We start from the raw sequence: 12,032 nt of genomic DNA on the forward strand, positions 1-12,032 counted from the left end.
CTGGGTGAATTGCACAGAGCTGGCCCTGTGGGCCCACACCTGCAGATCCTGCCCTGCCCTAGTGCCTGCTGTGCTCGCTCTGCCAGGTCTAGGACTGTACCACATGCCGGTGCCTGCTTCAGGACCCATGCTGAACACAGCTCCAGCTTTGAACCAGCTGGAGTGGGCATCACACGCAACTTGAATCCCAAACTGGCTAGACTGGGTGTCACTTGTGATGCAGTCCGGACCAGCTGGAGTGGGTGCAGCAGGTACAGATGGGGGGAGGGGCACCAGGGACGAGATGATATGGCTCCGCAGGCCAGATCTTTGACACTGCTATTTTATAAAAATGTTGGTGTGAAACATGTTTGTTAGCATATGGGATTTCTGGGTGCTACTGTGTTACAAATCAGAAGTAATGGCATTGTAATGCTATGGTGTGTTTCACTGACATCAGAGTCATTTCTGTTTTACGAGCACCAAAGAAAAAAGAAATAAAAGGTGTGGAAATTGACTGAACTTAATATTTGCCCTCTACTGGTATCAGGAAGAACTGCACATGGAAGAAAGCTGGAGAAAAATGCTTCTTGCTTATTATGTGAAATCCTTGAGCCCATTGGCACAATAGCTACCAGAAAGCAAGGTAAAAAGCATAACACAACTTTTTAAGAGATTCTAAATTCTCCTCTGCAAAGAAATGTCAAGTCTTCATACTATGCTATGTAAGATTTCTGTCTTCATCACAACATGTATTTTATAAAACAATGGCCCTTTTTTCCTCTACTGCTTGCTATACATATTCTAGATTTAAATTTAACAAGCCTAATTAATTACAGAGTTTGATTTCTGCTACTGTAAAATGCTAGCACATGTCATATCATAATAAAGTTACAGAAGAAAAGAAAATAGAATTTGGTAAGTAACAATTCATTATTTAACCATTTTGCGGAGACATTTCTTTATATATGTCAAGATGAAAAACAGTTGAAGGGATTATATAAAAAGAAAGATACTGCAAAGTTTGGTTATTTGACTTTTGGGTTGACTTAAAATAGCAGCTGGGGATATCAAAAATGTTTTTCAGTGGGCCTGGTATGGGAAGTTCAGATGTAGAGCTAAGAGAATGTGGGAGTTTTTTGATGGTAGGCTTGATTCAGATCCATCTCTTCTTAATGTTCTTGTAAGTGTTTTTATGTGAAGCATTTGCATCTGAAATTATAGTTGTAATTGATCTTATAGCATCAGAGGTTGCACTTTGAAAAACAAGCTGGAGATAATCCTCCAGGTTATAAACTCCTGTCAAAGGTGTTTATAACCTCATTTGGAAAGATACAAAACAAAATTGAGGGGAGAGGCATGAGGGCCTGGGTAATGACAAAGATAATAGAAGATGTCATTTTTTTAAGGATGGTTGATAATGCCCACAAGCATTGGCTGAAATTTTGAAAGTGAATTTCTTCTGTTTGAAAGCTGCCCCATGGTCTCTCTGCAAGAATATTTGAACCCTCGTGCTTAGCTTGTGTGAAGTAGTCATTAAAAATGCATTTTTAGCTTTAATGATCAAATAGTTGCTTAAAGCAAATAAAAATTTGGATTTTGGACTGCAAAATTCAGTATCTGCTGTTTTGGTTAGTTACATGTCATGTGGCACTGTAAATGTCACCCTATCAGTGACCAGAAGTGTACTATAAATTGCAAATACTAAAATCACATGAACAGTTTAAAATTCATAGATCCATAAATTTTAAGACCAGAAGGGACTATTATGATCATCCTGTCTGACCTCCTGTATTTCACCCAGACATTCCTGCATCAAATTCAATCATTTATGGGGAGCTAGACAGATATTCTTTTAGAAAGTCATTCATGTGATGAGGATCTAAATGCCCCTTGGTGTGATGTTTTAATGGTCAGTTATCCTCACTGTACAACTTTGTGCCATATTCCCAGTTTGAATTTGTCCAGCTCCATTGTTATGTTACTTATATAAATTGAAATACAAAATATGAGTTGTATATCTGACAAATTCTTGACACTGGAATAACCTGCAAACCAAAAATACTGGCTGCATTATATATACAAATAATTTTGAACAGGTAATAAAAAGGAAACATTCCCACTTGTAGGCACAGAATTTACAAACAAGTAATGGAAAAATTCTGTGAATAATATTTGTTGTAAATTATTTACTTGGTTCTAACCAAAGAAAGTTTAACTCCCAGATGAAGGAGTACAAAGAACAGAGGTAAAAAAGCACTAAACAGACAAAAAGAAAGAATTGGTTAGGGTGCAAAGTTAGGCGCAATAGGAAATGGGGCCTCAGATTCAGAAAAGTCACACTTTAGAGATGTATAGGGTGCAATTCTGACCCGACTCAAGTTAATGGGAATTTTGATATTGACTTCAGTGGGGCTAGGATTTCACTCAAAGGTGAAGATAACTAGCTTGAAGCTGACATGGAAAGTGAAGGAGAGGCAATGTAGGGATGTGGGGATGAGCAATTGTGAGAGGAACAAAGGGAGAGGAAGATGCTTTTAGCTGCAGTGTTTTGAACAGGTTAGAAAATAGAAAGCAGAAGGAGGTTAGAGCAGGGGAGACGACAGCACCCAAGGCAATGGAGAGCATCAGCACTAAAATACTGTTATGGGAGAATTCTACCTTCTCACCAGTGGAAAACCTGACCACTTATTCCCATGGCAACTCTCACCCAGCTACTTTGTACAGATAAAGATGAAGGTATAAAATTAACAGCAGAGTCAGTAATCTCAGACCTTCCGCATGTGCAATGCAGCCGTGTTCTGGTTGCTGAGGGAACCATAACTTTGTAATCATGCCGCATTAACAGTTTTATTATTCTGAATATTTATAAGGATAGGCTGGCTCAGAGCTAGAGAGGCTTGCCATTTTCATCACATCATTAAGGCCCCATTTTAATTTCTTCATAGAATACTTCCAGAGCAGTGTGTGTCAATGGTGGCCAAGTACTTAGTTCCTACAAAGTCTTAAATGGGCAAGTGATTGCATACAGGACATCCTCCTCCTTTGCTGTTTGGGGGAAATTGTCACACACTCCTATAACTGTCAAATCTGACCACCTGCCACGTTGGGGGGCCTGCATCCCCTGCTGCTGGTGGGGGGTGTCACTTTTTTGCTGCTGAAATAAATGGCTACTTGACGCACACTGGTGGCGAAAAAAGGAAGAGACGTTTTCCCCTGTAGTGGTGAACCTCTAGCTGCTGCCTCTACACTGTGCTGCGCTACCACCTAGAGCTTGCTTCTTATCCCATTTAAGTCTGCTGGAAAACTTCAGGAGTTGGGAGTCAAATCAGGCTTTCTATGAGGGAAGCAGTAGGGTTGCTTACAGGGTGAATAGGGAGAGAGGTGACCCACAGTGAAGGATTAGATAGAAGCTCAAACACCTTTCTCAAAACAATGAATCTCCTTGAGACCTCCAGAGTGACTAGACAGTCCAAAAGCTTTTTCTTTCCCAGGAAAGTGACCCAAGCACATTGAATCATTCCTTTGCTATGTTCTAAGAAAGAGCCCAATCCAAGAGCTACTGTAATCAATGGCAGTCTTTCCCCTGATATGTCTCATGACTTTGGACTTTGGATCAGGGCCCTAGCTCACAAACCTGGAGCATTTATTCATGACCTGCACCCCTGGAAGCCTGTATTCATTTGTCTGGCAGGACTCAGTTGATATGGAGCTGGGGGCAATTCCAGAATCACTCAGGCCCTGGGCTGCTTCCACTGAATCCTCAGGGTCTCCACAGGAAGCAGCTCAGAAGCTACAGCAGGGTTTGAGTTTCATTTCCAGAAAGTATACATACATCCCCATAATCAGAGTCCCGTCACTCCACCATTACTAGTATTTCTCTAAATCCCAGATTCCTTTAAATTCATTGCCATTTTCAATAAGAACCTTTTGTGTCTCCAAAGGATTTGGCTGAGGGTAGTATCCTTCAAGGTAAGGATGGGGGCCTGTGGGGATCCACGTGTAACAGCTAGCCACCAACTGCAGCAGGATCTAGGGACTGCCTTCAGAACACATCCAGAGGCCCACATCCTTGCACCTAAAAACAGGACTGCCAACAAACAACCCAGACATTACTATGGGAGCTTGTACTCCCTTAGCAGCAGTAATGCCATAACTCAAGGGTTGTCAACCAGGGGTATGCCTACCTCTAGGGGTAGTTAGAAAGGTCATAGGGCGTGCAGGTGGGTGGGGACAGAGCAGACCCCAGGGCACGGCAGCATCTCCCCCTGCATGTTCCTTCACTTCTCCTTTTATCCAGGGGAAAAGAAGGAGCATGCCAGGCACTGCCAGCCCCACATTGCACATCACGGTGCCATCCCATCCTCACCCCAGCTCACTCTGCTGATTGGCCACTGGGCTGCCACCCTCAGCCAATAGCCGATAGCAAGGAGGTCACCCTCTTCCTGCAGAGCTGCGAGGGTCTGAATGGCAAGGGTGGGGAAGGAATTGTGTTCTGGGCTCATGATTGGCTGCCTGCGAAGCCTGTCAGCAGCCCACGGAGCTGTACATGTTACCAGCCATGGGAAAGCAGCGTGGGGTGTGGCAGCAGCAGCGGGAATCAGCAGTGCAGGATGGTGGCAGCTGCCACAAGTGAGCCCCTCCCTCCCACTGCCACCACTACACACGGCCCCCAGGAGGATGTGGGGGGGCAAATGCCCCATGATCTGTGCATGGGGCAGGGCAGGCTGCGGGCTGGGGCCAGGACTGTGCCAGGTTGTTCCTGGCAAGGGAGTTGGCCCCGCTATGCTCAGAGCAGATGACAGTGGTGCTGGAAGGGGGATTTGGGGAGCTACAGAGCATTCTAGTGTAGCTGCAACCCCTCCCATAGCCCCCCACCATAGGTCTCTGTGGCAAGGAAGAGAGTGGGGCTGGGGCAGGCACCACACAGCCAAGACAGAGCATGGGACAGAGCAACAAGAGGCTCATCCAGGAAGCACAGGTGGCTCCTGCTGCTGCATACACCCCAGGAGGGCACGGGGGAGGGAGGGGGGCAAGCAGCCCTGGATCTGCATGCAGGGCAGGGCAGGCTCTGTGGGCTGGGGCAGTGCTAGGCTCTTCCCAGTGGGGGTGTTGGGCTGGGCTGCACTGGGAGGGAGGTTGCGGGGAGCTACAGGGAATTTTGGAGTGGCTGCAGTCCCCCCACCCCCCATAGCCCTCTTCCAGCACCACCAGTGCCTGACACAAGCGCATCCCAGCTCAGACCTCCACCGGGAAGAGCCCAGCACTACCCCAGCCCCAGCCCACAGTGGCAGCCCGCCCTACCCCACATACTGATTCAGAAGGAAGTTACTACCCATAGAGAGGCTAACAAATCTCCCACTTAAAAAATAGAGGAATAGTGGGGTGGGGGTAGGGGAGGATTTGTCCCAGGAGCTTTTAAATGCATCCCAACAGAAGGTCACAGAAGTTGTGGAGAGATGGTTTCCTGGAACCATCTTAAGGCCTGAAAAGGAATGCCAGGGCCCTGGAAGGCAAATGCACACAGCTGTTAGGGAACATCCTCCATCACACGCTGTACTGGTCCTACTGTTTCTATGAAGCCCTTTGGGGCTGTGCATAATCTTGTGAGCACTATTTAGTCTGGGCATGCCTCAGATCTGTTAGCCTTCAGTTTGCATCATGAGCTTTCCAAGTTAGTGGAGATTTTTTGTTTAGTTTTAGCAAGAGGCAATGTGGCATAATATGCTGGACTTCTGCTGCTCCCATTCTTTGACAGAGTCTATTTATTTGTCTTCCTTAAGTCCTGCTGCCACCACTGGTCCTCTCAGCTCCCCATTGCTACCCTGTCACATCAGTCAGCACTATATGGTAAATCCTAGAATCAGTTCTCTACCAAGCAAAACTGAACCAGATAAATGCTCTGAAAAAATAACTTTTCCACTTCATTCTCCTTCTCCTCTTCCTCCATTAGCTTTACAGCCAGTTTTATAGAGCTAAATCCATCCACCAACACAACCCTCGATTGTCTGTGCATCCTCCTGTTCATATATATGACTGTCATAAACATGGCCCTCAGCAGTATGTCTGTGCAAACCTGACACTGATAGAATTTACAGATGTCAGGAGAGGAAATCATAGGAGTTCATCAGTTTGATGAACCATCCCAGGATTGCTGTGGTCTTCAAAAGATGCACTGAAAAAAAATTAAGAGCATCCAGCTAAGCAGCAGAACATTAGACTGTGCTATCTTTCCAGAGGGCTGAGCATTGATTTGAAAAAAAACCCAAACCACACACAAGTGTGTGGATGCAGTGATTAGCAAGGGAAGCACATGAAGGTGGTGGAACAATGTGGTGCAGATGCACTTCAGCTTCATCACTGGTTGATTTAGAGTGAACCAATGCAATAAAACATAGCAGCAGAGATATGGCCTTAGAGAGGCCTCTTGGATAGAGGAGGTGAGGACTTTATAGACCTGGTGGCCGTCTATAAACTTACTAGGGGGGACCAGCGGGGTTTGGGAGAAACCCTGTTCCCCCGAGCACCTCCAGGAGTAACAAGAAATAACAGCCATAAGTTGACAGAGAGTAGATTCATGCTAGATATCAGAAGGCACTACTACAGTCAGGGCGGCTAGGATCTGGAACCAACTTCCAAGGGAAGTGGTGCTGGCTCCTACCCTGGGGGGCTTTAAGACAAGGTTTGACATCTATCTGGCTGGGGTCATTTGAGCCCGGTTCTCTCTACTGCCCAGGGCAGGGGGTCGGACTAGAAGATCTACAAGGTCCCTTCTGACCTGACTTCTATGAATGTATGGATTTAAATTGATGCAGATTCATTGAGATCAATGAGCATGTTTGCGCAGACCTTAGTATGATCAAGAACTTAGTGTGATGGCAGGTTGAAGTGTTATGTCTTCTGTGCATCAGGGTTGCCTGTGTAGTTTTGCCAAGAGGTTAGATAATGAATTTGTATAGGATGGTTTGGATAGGGATGATTCCCCCTCAGGCAGGCAGAGCTGTTCTTAGGGGTGGACAATGTGTGTGATTGCCAGGGCACCATTGTCAGGGGGGTGCCACATATACACACATGCACATGCACACACATGCAAGCAGCCCAAACTCACAACAGCACTTTCTCCCTGCCCCACCCTACCTTGGCCAATCCCTGCCCCAGGCAGAAGGAGCACTGCCTACCCCAGCCCCCTTCCCTCCTCCCCACTCTCCTCCAGCCACTGCCCAGATGGTGCCGGGCCCGACAGTGCAGGTCCCTTCCTGTCTGCTTGCCTGGTGCACCATTTTGCTCTGTCTCTGCACCAGACTGCACCCTGCACCCCTGCCCACCTGCTTCTGCCTGCAGCAGCGCTGCTAACTTGGGGGGCAGGATACTGGGGGAGGGGGGAGAGGCACCAAAATACAAGTTTCCCAAAAGCCAGCTCTGTAGGCAGGCGTTTGGACTAGATGACCTCTGGAGGTCCCTTCCAGGCCTACTTCTCTATGATTCTATGACCTCATCTCTGGTAGTGTCACTGGACACTACCACTGTATAAATATGAAATAATAAATGTCCCAGTTCACCCCCGGTAAGTTGCACACTCTCTTCCTCATATAAAATCCTTTTTTACAAAAGGAAGAGCCACCAAAGTCTTGTAAGCTGTGAGCCAAAACTATGCTGTCACACATTACTATAAGATGCAGTTTTCTGAACAGCTCTTGTCAGTATGAGAAAGAGAGGGAGAGCACACGTATGCGTGTGTACACACACAGTCTTTGTCAATAAGGTAGGTGACACTTTAGGAGACAAGACATTTTAGTCTTGATTTTGAAACCCTTCAAGCCAGCCTCAGGTTTTCCTCATTTGCCAATACAATTAACAATATGGTTCAATAAAAGCACACATCAGAATCATTAATCAATAACATTTTGCATTCAAAGCAGTTGCACATGGCCGGGTCAATATTCAGGCATACATTTGGCATGCAGAGCTGCTTAGAAATGTGCAATTGCATGCCTGAAGAATTTCCAAATCAGGTCCAGAATAAAGTCACCAAGCCCATTGGGCCTTTTCATTCTGACAGCTCTCAAACCAATCTCCCAGCTATGCTTTATAATACATTTATTATTATTATTATTATTATACTGCACTGTTCTCAAGGGACAGTCTTGGCAAGAATGGCTTATAGCAGTACTGCTGCTGCAGGTCATTGTTTTAACGTAATGTATTTTCTTTTTAATGAAAGTCTCTCCCGCAAGACCTTCCTTCCACAGAAATAAATCTAGGCACCTCACAAAGCCATTCAGACTCTGTTTCAGTGACTAGTGGAACACCACATTCCATGTGTTTATCACAGGAAAGGGCTTTATCCATGTTCCCTGTTTACTACAAGTTTTGTAATGTATAGATTCTCGCCTACAGTTCTTGAATCCTTCAGTAGCATGAACAACTCCTTAGATCATCTTTATTGAACACTGTTAAACATAGTTCAAGAGGTTACTGTGTTGCAGGCAAGATATTACTAAAATGAGATAAATCACTAATATATTAACCTCTTTCTATTAAAGACATTTCACCCCAAGACATTTTTCCTTGCGACAGGTTCTGCATATTAAATGTTTGGATACCCAAGCAGCTCAGATATTTTTTCCAGGCAGAAAACACCACACAGCAATGCCTCAACCATCTTCAGAGCACAGCTTTCTAAAATATTTATTAATAAAATATTTGCTACATGAGGCTTCAAGGTGAGAGCTTGAGACAGGTTTTCTGCAATGTCTTCCAATGTTCGGTTCTCTTTTGTGTAGTAGGCATCTGTCTGTGTCACGAGACAACAGAATTACACTGAATAAGACAGCAGCTTACTAAACTTAATCCTTGCTTGAAAGATAAAATGAAGCTGGAGTGACCTCTCTAGGGTGCAAAACCCTGGGCAGTGTGTGTGGAGGCACTGAGCTGCTCAGACACCAGTTTCCCCCTCTCAGGCTTGCTGATTTAATGCAAAGAAAAGACGTGTACCAGTACATTTGGAACCAGCTTGGACACAGGAGGTGCCAGAGCAAAGGAGATCATCCATTTGTCTGTCTCTCAGGGCTCCACCCCTAGACTAGGCTGCTGACTAGGGTTAAAGAGCCCAGTCTGCCCTATCATGGAGTGGACTTTAGTTCCACAACTTCTTAGCAGAATTTCCTTTGCCAAGCATATGACTACTGCCCTGATCTAAGTACTCTGCTGCACAAAGCCAATGGTACCCTAGAGGCTGACTGGTTATTTAACTGCTGCCCAGCACTCGGCAATAGCAGTTGCCATGGGTAACTAGTACCTCGAGTTGGAGGAGGGGCACTTGCCCCCCCAGTGGCAAGTCAGCGCCAAACAGTGGGGAGGTTTCCCTGCAGCTGGTCATGTGCGCTGACCCAGAAGCAGCATTCCCTCTTAGCTGGCTCTAAGAGGAAACACTGCCCAGAAGTGCCAGTGGCATGCCTGGAAGGGCCAGGGACATGCCCAGAAGCACTAGTGGCACTTCTCCTGACACCCACATTCCCTCAGTCCCCTGCCAGTTCTCCTAGGGGGGCACCAGCACTCCTGCCTGCCCTCCGTGCCCGCTGCCTAAGCAGGGAACACTGCTGTGTGGGGGTGCACCAGCACTCTTGGGGGTGCACATGTACCCCTTTTCACCCCCTACATGTTGCCACTGACATTTGCAGGTAGTTTTGTCTACTGTGGGTTATGGTAGCAGGCGAATGTGGTCTGACCTGCATCAACACCAGAACAGTATTCTTAATTCACTGAGAGTGAGGCTTTGATATTCATTTAACTGTCTGTGTGTGTCCTTGTTCATTTCCTTATCATCTGAGACATTCATACAGCAACAACATGGCTTGGTACACCTGTGTGATGCTGTGTTAAATGGCCAACCTGTATTTTCAATGCAGCTAAAACCTGTTTTGACACTAGGGGTCCTTCTCTCATACAAAATAGCTTTTACTTGTTCACATCAGGGGACGTATGTAACTGTGACAAGGGAGAATGAACCACTATTTTAGCTGCCATCCACTTTTAAGGGAAAATTCACATTCCTGTATGCTAGAAGCTAATTTCCCTCTGTATAGACATTTAGAGCACCAAGGGAAAGGAAATACATGGAGCCGCAAATTACGTTTCAGGTCATTGGTGAACTCCTAACTCAGAATTTTCCAGCTATTTAGTTGGTCTAATAAAAGATATCAGATTTACCTAAAGAACTTTAACCTCCTAACTCAAGGCACTGAAGACTAGAATGAGGTACCTGACAAGGAGCTTTATTGATGGTATTTGTCCACCATATACAGGCTAAATCTTGGGTTCTGTCCCAGGCTACATGGGCTTGTGGGAGGTAGGCCCAAGTCCAGGAAAAGAGCCAGTCCCCAGGACTTCATAGTGTGCACATGGATCTTTGCCTCTGGGAGTCTACACCTGGGGACAGCATTTCCTATGCTCCTGGAGCCCGGTAGTAGAGGTGCTTTGCTGGGTTCTTTCAAACTGCCTTCTCTTTACGACTTGGAGACTGGACCTGCTGAACATCCTCTTCTTGCATTCCCAGGAGCCCATCCACAGCAGTGGGGGCCCTGCAGAGAACTGCTTAGCTAAGCATACCTGCACTGCCTTCCAAGGACCACTCCTCCTCTTGTTATCTCAGGGAGCACATTCCTCTGAAACAGAATCCATTCCCCTATAAGCTCTGGGCTTGTGGTGAACAGGATGATGGAAAGAAGTTAATAAGCAGACATTAAAAAGCCAAGGACATGAGTAGAAAGAGAGAGAAAGAGGGATGGGGGATCTGGGACTTGAGGCTGACTGAGAAATGGGGGCCCAGGAAACAGTGTAAAGAACTGAAAGAGGAACAGAGGACAGGCCCGGGCACCCAGGGGGGATGAAGAGAGGAATCTAGGCAAGAAGAAAAGGGACTAGGGAGAATCAGTCACTGAGGAAATGAGAGCAGATACACATTGGGAAGATAAATAAGAGAAACACCATTCAAAAGGGGAAGAGGAAAGCTAGAAGGGAAGGGAAAACTAAATAGTGAAAGTGGGGAAGGAAAGGAGAGACAGAAGGGAACTAAGAACAGGGGAAAGGGAAATGAAAAGGAAAAAGAGAGCATTTAACAGAATACGCAAGTTGTACTGATTGCCGTTTTTGTGTTTGTAACCTCTCAAAACACACACACACACCTCTTACAGTAGATGCAAGATGGTGACAAAGGTCAACTTGAACTAGGACGTTCCAGCCAGAGAAGTAATTCACCTTGTTCACTCCAATCACCCAAGAAATGTCTGAGAGGCACAGATGGTTTGCAGTGTGCTTTTTATGTCTCCTGAACCAGAAGGAAGAAAACAGTGGAGCCTAGGACCCCCTCATCCCTTTGACATTCCCCCATGTCACTGGGGATGCTTCATCTTCAGTCATAGGACATCCAAGTCTGGTGGCAGCCAGCACAAGCGTACCATTGATCTCCATGGCCAGGATGGGGTAGGAAGGGAGATGCAATACAGGTAGGATCCCAACCATATTATGCTTCCTTGAATTTTCCTCTAACACACATATCTGGAATCAGACCAAATGGGTAGCCAGGCCAAATGGTACCTCAGTAAGTGACCAGGCTGTTGTTTTGCTGCTCTATATGTGATCTTCAAGGGTAACCTGGAGTAAAACAATAATAGGCAGCATGGGAACAACAGAGGCAAGTGTAAATATCAAGGACCACTTCTTTATCTACAAGCAGTGGACAACATATTTTGTAAGAAAAAGATCAGTTTGTCTCCTGGAAACAGCTCCTTAATCCAACAGGAAGGCCTGCTTCAGAATAAGAAGTCTCATCCAAGCTGCTGTCCCAGTTAGATACTGAACAAATCCAGACACCTTTCCTGGGCAAACTTTTTGAGAAAATTATTCTGGTGCATATCCATGAGGGGCCAGGGGGGAGATTATGCTTAGGGGCAACCAACATGGGTTCATTAGCAGCAGGTCCTGTCAGGCCATCCTGGTGGCCTTCTATGACCAGGTCACCAAATCCTTAGATGCAGGGGTAGCAGTGGACATAG

The sequence above is a fragment of the Crocodylus porosus genome, unplaced genomic scaffold (genome assembly GCF_001723895.1).
Source record: "Crocodylus porosus isolate Cpor-Errol unplaced genomic scaffold, CroPor_comp1, whole genome shotgun sequence".
In the NCBI taxonomy this organism is placed as follows: Eukaryota; Metazoa; Chordata; order Crocodylia; family Crocodylidae; genus Crocodylus; species Crocodylus porosus.